The following is a 17,583-nucleotide window of genomic DNA, read 5'->3' on the forward strand; positions in this document are numbered from 1 at the left end:
ACTGTCCGAATCTGCCGCCAGCTCCACTTGCTGCTGCAGGCCACAACAGACATGGTGTCTGAAGTAGGTCTCTTCTGCTGGAGTGAATGGACAAGCCAATCCCACTGAGGTGCCTCCTCGGATGCTTTGGACCTCTGTTGCTCTCACAGAGAAAAGCGTTGTTCAGAGTCTGTTGTTCCATGCAAATGTGCCATGAGCATTGCTGTTCCGTTTTCCTTGCGCCCGTCCCTCTCATGCTGAATCTTGCCTGTTCCCGCTGACCGTTCTGGGAGCATCGAACCCTTAAAAGCACCCACCTCGCGGCTGAAGGCCTTCTCCAGAACCACAAAGGCCAACTCTTCCAGAGAACTTCGAAGCGTGGAGAGAGTTTGGGTGATTAACTCTAACGAGGTGTTTCTCTCAAATACCTCTCACACGTACGGGAAGGACACCGCGACCTGGGAATGTAATTGCAGGAGAAAACACCGGTACGATTGCTTTGGGCCCAGTCTCCTGCTTCCCCCCCCCCCCCCGTGAATTTGTTCTTAGGTTTGCTGTTTTCTTGCAGACTCAGGGAGAAAAAAAAAAAATCACATTTAGCACTTGCAAAGAAAAAGGTTGAAGCTGAAAAGGGGACGTTTAGGAATTCATTGAGTGCACCTTCTGCAGAGATTATAGATACGCTGCAATCTATCGCTCCGACTTCTGTCCTGTGGTTCCTTCTCCGAAGCCCAGTGATGTTATCTTGAGATCTTCCTCTTTCTCAATTGCAAAGGATCGTCACCTTAACGGGTTTAACAAAAGGATGACCATTCCTTCACCGTGTCATGCCTGCAACCATATTCCTTTTCGATCTTTGGCCTGCCACACTTTCTATTATTCCACTATGCCTTTTCTATTGTGGGAAAAATGGGAGGAGGGGATTGTATGGAGTTAGATGATAGGTAGCCATAACTATATTCTTCCTAGAAAGCCAAGGTCATCCTTTGTCTCTGCACCTCTGCACCTGGCCGGAATTGGATGGGTGGAAGTTACCAGCATGGGAGTGGAAAATTGGACCGTATGATTGACTGCTGGGTGTGGGGCAGTGAGGGTTTCAATTTTTTTTAGAACCTCTTCTGTAGGTGTGGCCTGCTTTGTGGGAGTGGCTTGCCAGCCATGTGACCGGGTAGGAGTGGTTTGGCAATCATGTGACTGGGCGGGAGTGGCCAACTTGTAAAATGTGGTGAAACTCACTTAGCAATGCTTTTGCTTAGCAACCAAAATGTTGGCTCAGAAACTCTGGCATTTGAAGCACGCAAGTCTTAAAGCTGTCAAGTTACAAGACCCTTGCACCCCTAACCCTTTAGGGAAAAAAAAAACCCGCCAGGGGTGTTCAAACTTGACAGCTTTAAGACTTGTGGACTTCAACTCCCAGAATTCCTCCTCCAGTCATGTTGGCTCAGGAACTCTGGCATTTGAAGCACGTAAGCCTTAAAGCTGTCAAGTTACAAGACCCTTGCACCCCTATCCCTTTAGGAAAAAAAAACCCATGGGGGTTCAAACTTGACAGCTTTAAGACTTGTGGACTTCAACTCCCAGAATTCCTCCTGCAGTCATGTTGGCTCAGGAACTCTGGCATTGAAGAGTGCAAGTCTTAAAGCTGTCAAGTTACAAGACCCTTGCACCCCTAACCCTTTAGAAAAGAAAACCCCCAGGGGTGTTCAACTTGACAACTTTAAGACTTTAAAGTTTAGATAGGACTCTAAAAGGCGGGCGGGACGACTGGTGAGCCAGCCAATCAGTGAGCGGCGGGCGGGGAAAGCATGGTGTGGATGGGCGGGCGGGGGGGGGGGAGCTGGAACCGGTTCTAAATGGCACAGTAGATTTTTTGGAACCTCTTCTAATAGAAGAGGTTAGAACTGAAGGAACCCACCCCTGGTGTGGGGGCAAGATCTTGAACCTTCAGTGGGGTGGGGAAAATTGGGAAGCTTTCAGATTGGGGTTTTCCCAGATGTGCCAACATGGCTCTCTTCATAAATTGGAACTTTGAGGAATCCTTTGCCTCGGACTCTTGATTTACTTTTGGATGCTATTTGGAACCCTGACACACTGATTATCCAAAAGCAACGTCTCCTTTGGCTAACTGATGAAATATTTTGCTGCTGGAAGAAATCAGAAGAACTCCTGGCCCCTTCTGAAGGACACCAACAGACCATCCATCACACTCCATTGACCTGAATGGGCTTCTTAGGATGATTCCACACAGACAGAAGCTGGTTGTCCATACCAGAGTTTGTGCCAAGGGGTCCTTGGTGCTGTCGGAGCTTGGCTGATTTCTTGCAGACATTTCATTACTTCAACTCTTATTAAGTCAACAGTTCTTCAGCTGTTCAACTCCTTGCTTCGTGGAGCATTTTGCAAACAGGGTGGTGTTGAGTTTAATGAAGGTGAGTTTAGTAAGTTGAGTTTAATGAAAAGAAGGACTAGGGATGACAAGGTAGAAGTGTTCCAATATATGGGGGGGGGGCTGACCCAAGGAAGAGGGGTGAGGGGGGTTGTCAACCTATTCTCCAAAGCACCAGAAGGCAGGACAAGAAGCAATGAATGGAAACTAATCAAGGAGAGAAGCAACCTGAAATTAAGGAGAAACTTCCTAACTATTAGGACAATGAACCAGTGGAACAGAAGTTGCCTCCAGAAGTTGTGGGTGCTCCATCACTGGAAGTTTTTAACAGCAATAGCAATAGCAGTTAGACTTATATACCGCTTCATAGGGCTTTCAGCCCTCTCTAAGCGGTTTACAGAGTCAGCATATCGCCCCCACAGTCTGGGTCCTCATTTTACCCACCTCGGAAGGATGGAAGGCTGAATCAACCCTGAGCCGGTGAGATTTGAACCACCGAACTGCAGATAACAGTCAGCTGAAGTGGCTGCAGTACAGCACTCTAACCACTGCGCCACCTTGGCTCTTTAAGAAGAGACTGGACAGCCACCTGTCTGAAATGGTATAGAGTCTCCTGTTTGAGCAGGGGGGGCTGGACTAGAAGACCTCCAGAGGTCCCTTCCAGCTCTGTTCTGATTGACCGAACTTCAAAAGAGCACCGGAGTACGGCAAACGCAGGAACAAGGACTCATTGGGCAAATCGATTTCCAGCCCAAGAATGCAGAAATAAAATAACAGTCTATTCGCTCAAGATCAAGCCAGCTTTTGATCAGATACCAAGCGGAGGTCTCGGTGGATTTAATGCACATTACAATCAGGCTGCGTGATCTCTCGCTTCCAGAATAAAAATCGGCTTTCTCTCCAAAACTCTGCCGAGGAACGGAGGCTTTTAAAGGGATTGCAAGCAAGGTCGCGCGGCACCTGAGGAAAAAAAAAAATCTCCTAATCACTACGTTTGCCCAAAGAAAAGACTCAATAATCAATCCATCTCTCTCCCTCACAAACACACACACGGTCTCCAGATCTCCTCACCACCCAACAACGTCGTCTTCAGAAAAGCTAAATTATATAAAGCCTTCCCTTAGCTGGAGTGGGTTTCTTGTGTGTTTGTTGCTTTAAAAACCTTCTGTTTGTATTGCCTGGGTGATGTTTTTTCTGGAATGTTCCACCTGCACACGATGTGTTAATGCTCTTTGATAGCTAAAGACGAGAGAGGCTGCGGTTGAAGGGGAAAAAAAGCCAACAACAAACACACATACGCACTCACAGACACAAGCCACTGGGGCGTAAAACCTTTATTAAAGGTCCAGGGAAAGGATTTCTCTTTGGCTGGCTGTGCGGCACTGATACCGCTTCTCATCCCAGATAGAAAAGATGCTGTGGGAACATCGCCTATTACACAGGGTGGTAGGACTAAGCCCTTCTCTCTACGCGCACTTGAGGAAGGAATGGAGCATGGACGTGTGGGATGGAAGCAAACACACACACACGGACACACTCTGAGCATCTCTCTCTCTCTGAGGAATTAGCCGGTATCTAGGCAGAGGCCATGGATGAAAATCAAGAGAAGCGCAACAAAGATGATTAGGGGACTGGAGGCTAAGCCATTAGAAAGGACGGTGGAAGGGATTGGGTTAGGCGTGGTGTAACGAAAAGAAGGACTCAGCGGTGACACAATTCAAGTAGATGACAGGCTGCCCCCAAAGAAGAGGAAGGGGTCAACTGATTCTCCAAAGCATCTGTGGGTAGAAGAAGAAGAAGAAGAAGAAGAAGAAGGAGAAGGAGAAGGAGAAGGAGAAGGAGAAGGAGAAGGAGAAGGAGAAGAGGAAGAGGAGGGGAGGAGGAGGAGAAGGAGGAGAAGGAGGAGAAGAAGGAGAAGAAGGAGAAGAAGAAGGAGAAGGAGAAGGAGAAGAAGAAGAAGAAGAAGAAGAAGAAGGAGAAGGAGGAGAAGAAGGAGAAGAAGAAGAAGGAGGAGGAGGAGGAGGAGGAGGGAGGAGGAGGAGGAGAAGAAGAAGCAACGGATGGAAACGAATCAAGGAGAAGAGCAGCCTAGAACTAGAGGAGAAATGTCCTCACAGTGAGGACAATTTAATCAGCAGGATGACTTGACTTCAGAAGTTGTGGGGGGCTCCATCCCTGGAGGCTTTCAAGAAGAGATTGGACAACCATTAGTCTGGAATGCTGTAGGGTCTCCTGCTTGAGGAGGGGGTTGGCCTAGAACAGGGGTCTCCCAACCTTGGCAAATTTAAGACTTGTGGACTTCAACTCCCACTGGAAGTCTTAAGTCTTAAACTTGCCAAGGTTGGAGACCCCTGGACTAGAAGATACCTTCCAATTCCCGTTGTTCAAGAGGACCAAGAAGAGCAGCATTTGAGAGCATGGATAGAGAAAGCCAGGGACACAGGTTGCAGGCAAAAAAAAATGGCCTGCTCCTGGGTTGTATCTTGAAGCCAGGCAGCTGGTGGACCTGCATATCATGCATCATTTCTCAATCTCGGCCACCTAAATAGGTGTGGACTTCAACAACATCTCCATGGCACAGAGGCCACTGCTGGAACCCACAAATTCTCTGCCTATCAACCTCCTTTCCCTTGAGATCAGCTTCAGGGTCTGTGGTACCCTTCTAATCCAGTGTTTCTCAAACTTGGAAGCTTTAAGAGGGTAGACTTCACTCCCAGAACTCTCCGGCCAGGCACGAATGATAGAGTTGGAAGGGACCAGAAGGGTCACCTAATTTATGCTTTCTCAAACTTGGCAACTTTTAGAGGGATGGACGTCAGCTCCTAGAACTCCCCGGCCAGCCATGAATGATAGAGTTGGAAAGGACCAGAAGGATCACTTAGTTTAGTGTTTCTCAAACTTGGCAGCTTTAAGAGGGGTGGACTTCAACTCCCAGAACTCTCCGGCCAGCCACGAATGATAGAGTTGGAAGGGACCAGAAGGGTCACCTAATTTATGCTTTCTCAAACTTGGCAACTTTTAGAGGGATGGACGTCAGCTCCTAGAACTCCCCGGCCAGCCATGAATGATAGAGTTGGAAAGGACCAGAAGGATCACTTAGTTTAGTGTTTCTCAAACTTGGCAGCTTTAAGAGGGGTGGACTTCACTCCCAGAACTCTCCGGCCAGCCACGAATGATAGAGTTGGAAGGGACCAGAAGGGTCACCTAATTTATGCTTTCTCAAACTTGGCAACTTTTAGAGGGATGGACGTCAGCTCCTAGAACTCCCCGACCAGCCATGAATGATAGAGTTGGAAGGACCAGAAGGGTTACCTAGTTTAGTGTTTCTCAAACGTGGCAACTTTAAGAGGGGTGGACTTCAACTCCCAGAACTCTCCGGCCAGCCCCGAATGATAGAGTTGGAAGGGACCAGAAGGGTCACCTAATTTATGCTTTCTCAAACTTGGCAACTTTTAGAGGGATGGACGTCAGCTCCTAGAACTCCCGGCCAGCCATGAATGATAGAGTTGGAAAGGACCAGAAGGATCACTTAGTTTAGTGTTTCTCAAACTTGGCAGCTTTAGAGGGGTGGACTTCAACTCCCAGAACTCTCCGGCCAGCCACGAATGATAGAGTTGGAAGGGACCAGAAGGGTCACCTAATTTATGCTTTCTCAAACTTGGCAACTTTTAGAGGGATGGACGTCAGCTCCTAGAACTCCCCGACCAGCCATGAATGATAGAGTTGGAAAGGACCAGAAGGGTTACCTAGTTTAGTGTTTCTCAAACGTGGCAACTTTAAGAGGGGTGGACTTCAACTCCCAGAACTCTCCGGCCAGCCCCGAATGATAGAGTTGGAAGGGACCAGAAGGGTCACCTAATTTATGCTTTCTCAAACTTGGCAACTTTTAGAGGGATGGACGTCAGCTCCTAGAACTCCCCGACCAGCCATGAATGATAGAGTTGGAAAGGACCAGAAGGATCACTTAGTTTAGTGTTTCTCAAACTTGGCAGCTTTAAGAGGGGTGGACTTCAACTCCCAGAACTCTCCGGCCAGCCACGAATGATAGAGTTGGAAGGGACCAGAAGGGTCACCTAATTTATGCTTTCTCAAACTTGGCAACTTTTAGAGGGATGGACGTCAGCTCCTAGAACTCCCCGGCCAGCCATGAATGATAGAGTTGGAAAGGACCAGAAGGGTTACCTAGTTTAGTGTTTCTCAGACATGGCAACTTTAAGAGGGGTGGACTTCAATTCCCAGAATTCCCCAGCCAGCATTAAATCAAGGGTTTCTCAACCTTAATATATGTGGACTTTAAATCCCAGAATGTTGGCTGGGGAATTCTTGGAGTTGAAGTCCACAAGTCTTAAAAAGTTGTCGAAGTTGGAAACCCCCCTAGACTTGGGTCTTGATGGTACATGCACCTCTTTAAAAGTCCATAAAATTAGAGAGTAACTTCGAAAAAACCTCTGACAATTATTCTGTTTCAACTTCAAGGAACTGAGAAAAAAAAGCCTAGTGTTGCTTGCGCTAAAGGCCCCCACCAGGCACATAGTTTTTAAAAATAAAATTAAATAAAAAAAAAAACACCTCAACTCCTTGCTATCCGACTGCAAACTCAACCCCCCCCCCCCCGCTTTCCCCTCCGGAAAACCTGAAATTTCTAAAGGCTTAAAAGCCCTCCGCGAGAGAATCAATCCAGAGCTACAACTGAGATCTTTGTTAGTTCTTAGTCCGCTGGGATTTGAGGATTATCTTTCTGTTGGGTTTTCTTTTAGATTAAACTATTCTTTTAGCAGATCAGACTAATTTGAAAAGTAAAAGGGGAAAAAAAAGGAGAGAAAACACTTACGATTCCACCAGGAGGTAAAGAAAATTGTTTAGCAAAAAACAGCGCAAGGAAACGAACAATGTGAAAACAGGCACTAGGAGACCAAGCTATGAAAGAGACAATGGGCAGAAGGGAATACGTTTTGTCGGAATGATTAGAGCAGAATGAGAGATGGAAGGGAGGTTGGTGAGAAGGTTCCCCCAAGAAGGGACTTGGACCTCCTCTTTCCTCCTTTGTTCTGCAGCTGGCAAAAATAATAAAGGCCCATGAAATCCTAGGTTGCATTAACAGAGGGATAGAATCGGGATCGCGTGGCGTGTTAAAGAAGGCCACGCTTGGAATACGGCATCCAGTTTTGGTCACCACAATGTAAAAAAGACGTTGAGAGGCTCTAGGAAGCCTGCAGAGAAGAGTGGTTCCACCACAAAACCGCGTTCGACTAAAGGGCGCTCGATGAAACCGCGTAGCTGACGTCATCACAGCGCGACAACAGCGTGGAGAAAAAAGCACGCTGTAAACGCTAAACCTAAAATTAACACCTAAACCTAACCCCCTAAACCTAATCCTAAACCTAACCCTTAACCTAACGCTAAACCTAATCCTAACCCTTAATCTAACCCTAAACCTAACCCTAACCCTTAATCTAACCCTAAACCTAACCCTTAACCTAACCCTAAACCTAAACCTAACCCTTAATCTAACCCTAACCCTAAACCTAACCCTTAATCTAACCCTAACCCTAACCCTAACCCTTAACCTAACCCTAAACCTAACCCTTAACCTAACCCTATATTACCCTTAACCTAACCCTAAACCTAACCCTAACCCTTAATCTAACCCTAACCCTAACCCTAACCCTAACCCTTACCTTAACTTGAATTGGCTTGCTTTCAAAGCGCTATTTAAAGCGCCCTTCTTTCTCCGCGCTCGCTGTTGTCGCCCTGTTGATGACATCAGCGACGCGGTTTAATCGGGCGCGCTTTAGTCGAGCGCGGTTTTGTCGTGTCACGGAGAAGAGCAACTAGGAGGATTCAAGGCCTGGGGATGAAACCATATGAAGAACGGTTGCAGGATTTAGGCTTAGCTAGTCTAGTGAAAAGAAGGACCAGGGGAGACATGTTAGCATGTCTTCCAGTATCTGAAGGGCTGCCAGAAAGAAGATGGGGAGAGTCAACTTATTTTCCAAAGCACCAGAAGACAAGAAACAATGGATGGAACTTAAATCAAGGAGAGAAGCAATGTGGAATGGAAGAGAAAGTTCCTAACGGGGATGAGACCAGAATACAGATCAAATCCAGTTCTGGGTCAATCATTTCCTCCTGCTGTTCTCGTTCTCTCTTTCTCTCCCCCTCCCTCCCTCTTTCTCTTTCTTTTTCTTTCAATCATTCTCTCTCTCTCTCTCTTTCTCTTTCTTTCAATCATTCAACACCAGCTCAACACCAGAAGCAGTGGGGGCTCCCATCACTGCAGGCTTTTCAGACATTTGTCTGAAACGGTCTAGGATTTCCTGCTCGAGCAGAGGGTTGGACTAGAAGACCTCCATGGTCCCTTCCAACTCTGAGCCGAGGTGGCGCAGTGGTTAAATGCAGCACTGCAGGCTACTTCAGCTGACTGCTAGTTCTGCAGTTCGGCTGTTCAAATCTCACCGGCTCAGGGTTGACTCAGCCTTCCATCCTTCCGAGGTGGGTGAAATGAGGACCCAGACTGTGGGGGCGATATGCTGACTCTGTAAACCGCTTAGAGAGGGCTGAAAGCCCTATGAAGCGGTATATAAGTCTAACTGCTATTGCTATTGTTATTCATGATGCCAAATCCTGTTTGCAGCAGAGGATTAAGGCAGGCACCACACACACACACACACACACACACACAAACCATTCGCAGGGTTGACCTTTCCTGCAAAAATCTGTTAACGTTCATTTCACGGAAAGACGTTAAGCTGCTTCGCGAATGGCATTTGCTTTCGGAGCCCAGCCGAGCCCAAATCTTGGGGCAACCGTGCAGGAAAAAAAAATTGAAAACAAAATACCCCCCCCCCCACACACACACAAAAAAAAGCAAAATAACAGGTAATTAACCAGAATGAGAACTTAATCGAGGCCCGCAATCTCTAATCAATCTGGCCACGGCTGGCCGCTTCCACCAATGAGCTCCGCAGTTATTTCTGATTGTGTGTGCAAGGGTGCGGGACGGCGGCCCCGGGAACGTGCTCAATCAAAAAACGAGACGCTGAAGCCACATCGCAAGGAGGGAGGAGGAGGAGGAGGAGGAGGAGAAGAAAAAACACATGCACGACTGAAACCTTTTCAGGGCAAATGGGCTGGGGATTCAGGAAAGTGGCACAGGCTCGTTCCCCCCCCTGGACAAGAGCGAAATCACAAATTTTGCAAAAAGTGCCAACTGGCAAACAGAGTTCCCGTATAACCGGGGAAAAGCTGTGGCAGGCGAAACCGGGTGGTATCAGCGCGCTGGTTGGGGATGATGGTACAAAGAGGCTTGGAGGGATTGGGCTTGATCCAATCTGGGTTTTCCTCCTGCATGAGGTGACGAACGGCCCAGAGCAACTTCCAGCTGGCAAAGTTATAAAAAGGGAGCCATTTTACCTCCAGTCAAAGCATCCCATTGGGTGCCTTCTGGCTATTCTCGGGTTGGCACTCAACCTATCAAGAAAGGAGAACTTAAGTTTCCTGAGCTGGTAGATGAAATCTAGGTCACGGGGGGGGGGGGGTGTCTCCAACCGTGGCAACTTTACGACTTGTGGACTTCAACTCCCAGAATCCCTCAGCCAACGAATGCTGGCTGATGTTCTAAATCAGAGGTCACCAACTGGTAGTCCGTGGACCACTGGTGGTCCGTGAGAAAATGTTGGTGCTCTGCAGAATAATCTTTGCATTTTTTTTCATATTGGACCAGAGGTGGGTTCCTACCGGTTCGCACCGGTTCGATAGAATTGGTTCGTCAAATCTACCGAACCGGTTAGAAGAGGTTCCACCGGTGGACCCGGAAAGCAGGCCACACCTACAGAAGAGCTTCCAATTTTTTTTTGAAACGCACCATTGTATTGGATTAAATCAGGGATCCTCAAACTGGGCCAGATATGGCCCACTGAAGCAATTACTCCCGCTCGTTGACGGGATGGGGTCCTTCAGGCACTTAGCATGGCTGCCTGTTTAGTAGCTCCAGCCCCTTCTCTCCCGGGGAGTCCAAGCGCTTCAGTGAGCAGTGCGTGAAACTTCGGCCGGGCTCCTCGAAAGACAGAGTTTGCAGGGGGCCGATCTAGCACCCGGGCTGGCTACAGGACATTCATTCATTCTTGGCCGTATTTGAGATTCCCAGCTGCAACGGACAGCAAAGCTAGGGTTGAGCACGGGGGCTTCTCTCCACTAACAGGCAGCCAAGCTAAGTGCCTGAAGGACCCCATCCCGTCCCTAATTCATCTTAGTGGTCCCTGGGATTTAAAAATTTTGAATTTAGTGGTCCCTGAGGTCCGAAAGGTTGGTGACCCCTGTTCTAAATGAGACTAAGGCTACCCACAAACCAAGGTTGATGTAACCTAGATACTTGCCAAAACAAATAATATGTCTGTCTGTCTGTCTATCAATCAATCAATCAATCAATCATCCGTCTCTGTATTTATCTCTCTCTTTCCATCCATCCATCCATCCATCCATCCCTGTCTATCTATCTATCTATCAATCAATCAATCAATCAATCATCCATCCATCTCTGTATTTATCTCTTTCCTTCCTTCCTTCCTTCCATCCATCCATCCATCCCTGTCTGTCTGTCAATCAATCAATCAATCAATCAATCATCCATCCATCTCTGTATTTATCTCCTTCCTTCCTTCCTTCCTTCCATCCATCCATCCATCCATCCATCCATGTCTGTCTGTCTGTCTGTCTGTCTGTCTGTCTGTCTATCTATCTATCTATCTATCTATCTATCTATCTATCTATCTATCTATCATCCATCTCTGTATCTCTCTTTCCATCCATCCATCCATCCATCCATCCATCCATCCATGTCTGTCTGTCTGTCTATCTATCTATCATCCATCTCTGTATGTATCTCTCTTTCCATCCATCCATCCATCCATCCATCCATCCATCCATCCCTCCCTCCCTCCCTCCCTCCCTCCCTCCCTCCCTGTCTGTCTGTCTGTCTGTCTATCTATCTATCTATCTATCTATCTATCTATCTATCTATCTATCTATCTATCATCTATCAATCAAATAAAGCTCAGGTTTCCATTTCTTGGTGGACAGAAGGCTGTCTTCTTCTAAGAGATAGGATGTGGGCGCAGCGGAAGCGAACGTCAAGAGGAACATTTCAAGCTGCGCTTCCACCTACGTTCAACGGATAGATTTTCAAATAAGCTCAAGCATCACGCAGCATCCCAAGGCTCCAGTGACCTTCTTCCAACAGAATCAGAAACCCAATTAAGTGCTCGGAAGGATGCCGGGAGCGTTACCCATATCTCTTCCTGGGGAATGGATCCATCTCCTTCATCAACGGCTGATTCCCGGCTATGAAAGCCAGCAAAAGAGAATTAAAACGCAATCCATTTTCAAAATCATTGGAGATTTGCATTAGGGAAGAACTTTATTGATATTATAATTAAGGTGGGGATGACATTCAGACTTGGCGATTGATTAGAACAAGGGGGCAGGGGAAATGCCCTGTCCTTAACTGTTTTAATTCCCTACTTTCTATCATCCTAATTTAATTTAAGTTCCTTCGAAGAATGAAAAGTAGATATGAAGACTGGGAATTTTGGCAACTGAGGTCAGAACAAATCTGGAGAACACTGGCTGGTGAAATCAATCTATCTATCTATCTATCTATCTATCTATCTATCTATCTATCTATCTATCTATCTATCTATCTATCATCCATCTCTGGCACAGTGGTTAAATGCAGCACTGCAGGCTACTTCAGCTGACTGTAGTTCTGCAGTTCGGCTGTTCAAATCTCACCGGCTCAGGGTTGACTCAGCCTTCCATCCTTCCGAGGTGGGTAAAATGAGGACCCGGATTGTTGTTGGGGGCAATATGCTGACTCTGTAAACCGCTTAGAGAGGGCTGAAAGCCCTATGAAGCGGTAGATAAGTCTAACTGCTATTGCTATGTATCTCTCTCTTTCCATCCATCCATTCATCCATCCATCCATCCATGTCTGTCTGTCTGTCTGTCTGTCTGTCTGTCTGTCTATCTATCTATCTATCTATCTATCTATCTATCTATCATCTATCTATCTATCTATCTATCATCCATCTCTGTATCTCTCTCTTTCCATCCATCCATCCGTCCGTCTGTCCATCCATCCCTCTGTCCATCCATCCATCCATCCATCCATCCATCCATCTATCAATCAATCATCCATCTCTGTATGTATTTCTCTCCATCCATCCATCCATCCATCCATCCATCCATCCATCCATGTCTGTCTGTCTGTCTGTCTGTCTGTCTATCTATCTATCTATCTATCTATCTATCTATCTATCTATCTATCTATCATCCATCTCTGTATGTATCTCTCTTTCCATCCATCCATCCATCCATCCATCCATCCATCCATCCATCCATCCATCCATCCATCCATCCATCTCTGTCTGTCTGTCTCTGTTACCAATTGTGACATTTACAGTAATTAAAGCATGCTTATTTTCTTGATATAAAGCTATTCTTTTAATCCACAAACACAACTCCAGGCTCTCCTGGGCTTGACAGCTACTAAATCATGTTTTCTGCATGCATATAAACTTTAACAGCATGGCCACAGCAGTACGTTTTTCATTCCAGCCTCCGTGGATATGCATCTTCTTCTTCTTTTTTAAAAAAAAGAAGAGATATATCTAGATATACTTGTTAATAGGAGATAAAACTTCATGCACAATAGATTCAAGATCACTGGGCTTTATGAAAGACAGAGTTAGGAGACATGAATTAGTATCACGAACGCTATTTTTTTTTATACATATTTCTGAATTCACAAACACATTAGACCTCAGAGGTTTGAAGTGCTGCTCTGTTTTGATATGTACTCCCACAAATTGGATGCTTTCTACTTAGGGAACATATTAACAAATACAGATTAATAACCAGAGAACCATTAGGATACAGATTAGTCATTCAGACTATGGAGGGTGATCAACGCCATCATAAAACCACCAGCAGTTTAGTAGCCTGCTCCTTTTTAAGTGACAAGGTGCACCAAATAATTCCTTTAATAGGTAATGTTTTATTAGATCATTAGTCATGGCTTCTAATGGAAAAGTACTGAAGGATTTCTGGGTTTCAAAAGGAGAAAAGAGTGGTGTTTGGCGAGATGGGCAACATACAAGATATAGATAGATAGATAGATAGATAGATAGATAGATAGATAGATAGATAGATAGATAGATAGATAGATAGACAGACAGACAGACAGACAGACAGACAGACAGACAGACAGACTTAGATAAATAGATAGACTTAGATAGACTTAGATAGGTATAGATGGATGGATGAATAGATAGATGTATAGATAGATAGAAATATTATAGATAAATAGATAGATAAATAGATAGATAGATAGATATAGATGATAGATAGAGAAATTAGATAGATAGATAGATAGATAGATAGATAGATAGATAGATAGATAGATAGATAGATAGATAGAATTAGATAGATATAGATGGATGGATGGATGGATGGATGGATGAAAAGATAGATGTATAGATAGAATTAGATAGAAATAGATAAATAGACAGACAGACAGACAGACTGACTGACTGTCAATCTTGTCAACTTTAAGATGGATGGACTTCAACTCCTAGAATTCCCCAGACAACGATGCCTTCATAGATTACAACCCTACTCCACACTCAAGTTTTTATCTTGGCTTCCTTCTATCCACACCCATGAATACCAACGTCAGAAGACATGATGGAAACTCCTTAATTGTGAAACACATGGACAGACTCAACCAGACTTTCAACTGAGAGACAGTGAGCATCCTAGACCAAGCCACGTTCAAAAGAAAGACAAAAAAACCTAGAGAGTTCCTGGAAGCCCGGCATTGAGATGACTTGGCCATCAACGGGCACATACAGATAAACAAGATCTACATGCCATTCAAAAGAGACAGTAAAAAAGTAAAATAAACAGAGAGACCAAAACACCTCCTGACCAGCAATCGACAACCAGATAAGCACAGATTATCAGCAAGCAATAAACAATACCCCAATTAAAAGAACTACCAACCACAACCTAATCAAGGACCCACCAAGAACACTCCCATCGACACTGATGAGGCAAGCCACTTGTATGTAAACAGGGAGAAAGCCCCACTCCCTTTAGCAACTAAATGTTACCTAGTTGGGTCATGAAAGGTCTCCAAGAAAACCTCCAAGCTCAGAGAGCACCAAGGACTCCACAGTGTTCTTCTTCCTCCTCCTCCTCCTCTTCCTCCTCCTCCTGCTCCTCCTCCTTTCTAGCACTGATAATGTTCCTTAGTTGGATCATGAAAGGTCTCCAAGAAAACCTCCAAGCTCAGAGAGCACCAAGGACTCCACAGTGTTCTTCCTCCTCCTCCTCCTCCTCTTCTTCCTCCTCCTCCTGCTCCTCCTCCTTTCTAGCACTGATAATGTTCCTTAGTTGGATCATGAAAGGTCTCCAAGAAAACCTCCAAGCTCAGAGAGCACCAAGGACTCCACAGTGTTCTTCCTCCTCCTCCTCCTCCTCCTCTTCTTCCTCCTCCTCCTTTCTAGCACTGATAATGTTCCTTAGTTGGATCATGAAAGGTCTCCAAGAAAACCTCCAAGCTCAGAGAGCACCAAGGACTCCACAGTGTTCTTCTTCTTCCTCCTCCTCCTCCTCCTCCTCCTCCTCCTCCTCCTCTTCTTCCTCCTCTCCCCCTCAAGGCTATTCCCTCATCCCCTTTGCATTGCCCTCCAGGTTTTTTGAAGTTCCCTTCCCTCCAGACCCAGCCGCCATGGCTTGTGAGAGCTGCAGCTACCCATCCTGCCGCCTATAATCTGCCCTCTGAGATGCTGAGGGTTTAGTTGAGCCACGCTTCTCTGTGCAACCTCAGAGGCCGTCGGTGAAGCTCCAAGCAGGGGAGGAAATGAGACACGGAGGGCCAAACAATAAGCCAAGCTTATTTTGTATGCCTCATCAGGAAATGGCAAATGAACTCTGGGAGGAAGAAAGAAAAATGATCTGCTACCAACCATGGCTGTGCCTTCACAAGTGATCCCTTCAGGCCTGCCCAATAAATTTGCAAGTTAATGCACATTATTAATGTGTGTCAATGTCTCACAGATGTTTCCTTGCTCTGTTAATTTTGTCCTCTTTAAATAAAGCTGTTTCACACCGAAGCCCCCACCCCCCGGTTAAGAAGCCAGGCACCGTGATCCAGCTAAAAAAATTTATTTCAATTTTCTCTCTTCAGGCTCCCCACCTTTTTCAAGTAGCTCCTTAAACAAACGTGAATCAAACACCGGGGTAGACTCCAGCTGTTAATTAATGGGCTCCTAAAAAGAGTTTATTATACTAGGAATGACTCAGGGTGGACCTTGATAAAGATTTTTTATTTTGTAAAAGGAGCGATAGACTTGTTGCCAGAAACGTTCCTGCCTCCCACACACACACACAACCCTTCCACTTCTAAAAATACCTCCGCTCCCTGACTGTTCGCTGAGAGTTGTTTGTCAGTGAATCACCATCGGATCAAAACCAGGTAACCGTGTTAGCTTGGTGAGACCAAGAAGAAGCGAAGATCGTCGGAGGAAGCCTAACTTTTCAACAAGTCCTCCTGTCAGGGATCCAAGTAACACCCCTCAACGAAGTAGAACTCTGAGTTGGGCTCCCTCCAAGTTCCATTTTATTAGAGAGGTCATGTTGGCACATCTGAAGGCTTCCCAGTTTCCCCACCCAGTTTGAAAGTTCAAGACCCTTGTCCCAACACCCACAAGTTCACCCCATGGTCCAATCTTTCACTTTCACGTGAAGACAAGATTCCACCCATTCAGTTCCGGCCAGGTGCAGAGACAAAGATGACCTTGGCTTTCTAAGAAGAATGTTGTTATGGCTACACATCACCCAACTCCGTAGGATCCCCTCTCCCATTTTCCCACAGTCGAAAGGGTGGCAGGCCTGAAGCCCAAAAAGAAAAGATGGCCTGCAGGCCTGACATGAGGTGGCGCAGTGGGTAGAGTGCAGTACTGCAGGCCACTTCAGCTGACTGCTATCTGCAGTTCAGCGGTTCAAATCTCACCGGCTGAGGGTTGACTCAGCCTTCCATCCTTCCGAGGTGGGTGAAATGAGGACCCAGATTGTGGGGGCGATATGCCAACTCTGTAAACCGCTTAGAGAGGGCTGAAAGCCCTATGAAGCGGTATATAAGTCTAACTGCTATTGCTATTTTGTGTGCAGAGATCCCAGGGATAACTTGAGGAGCAGTAAGCAGTGTTCAAGGTGGGTGGCAACATCTGAAAGCTCTCCAGCAGGCTACCTGGGGAATTCTGGGGACTGAAGTCTGCACATCTTCAAGCGGCTAAGAATAGATAACGGGTTCTAATGTGGGCTCCTTGGTGCTCAGTGCTAGAAGGGAGTGGGGTTTGCAGAGTAGAGGAGGATGGCAGGGTCCTTGGAGCTCTCTGAGCTTGGTGGTTTTTCCGGCAGACATTTCGTGGCCCTTGGAGGTGACATCATCAGTGCCAGAAGGGAGTGGAGTTTGGAAGATGAGATGATTGTGGCAGAAGGGAGAGGAGGAGGAGGAGGAGAAGAAGAAACAGAAGAAGAAGAAGAAGAAGAAGAGGAGGAGGAGGAGGAGGAGGAAGAGGAAGAAGAAGAAGAAGAGGAGGAGGAGGAGGAGGAAGATGATGATGATTATTTATGGTGTCTTTGGAGCTTGGTTTTCTTGCAGACATTCCATGACCCAAGTAGGTGACATCCTCAGTGCCAGAAGGAAGTAGAGTTTGCAAGTGGAAGAGGAGGAGGAGGAGGAAGGAAAAGGAGAAGGAGGAAGAGGAGAAGAAGAAACAGAAGCACAAGAAGAAGAAGTAGTAGTAGTAGTAGTAGTAGTAGTAGTAGTAGTAGTAGTAGTAGTGGAGGAGGAGGAGGAGGAGAAGAAGAAGAAGAAGAAGAAGAAACAGAAGAAGAAGAGGAAGTGGAGGAGGAGAAGGAGGAGGAGGAGAAGAAGAAGAAACAGAAGAAACAGAAGAAGAAGAAGAAGAAGAAGAGGAGGAGGAGGAGGAGGAGGAGAAGGAGGAGGAAGAGGAGGAGGAGAAGAAGAAGAAACAGAAGAAGAAGAAGTAGTGGAGGAGGAGGAGAAGGAGGAGGAGGAGAAGAAGAAGAAACAGAAGAAGAAGAAGAAGTAGTAGTGGAGGAGGAGGAGAAGGAGGAGGAGGAGGAGAAGA

The sequence above is a fragment of the Thamnophis elegans genome, chromosome 14 (genome assembly GCF_009769535.1).
Source record: "Thamnophis elegans isolate rThaEle1 chromosome 14, rThaEle1.pri, whole genome shotgun sequence".
Taxonomy (NCBI): Eukaryota; Metazoa; Chordata; class Lepidosauria; order Squamata; family Colubridae; genus Thamnophis; species Thamnophis elegans.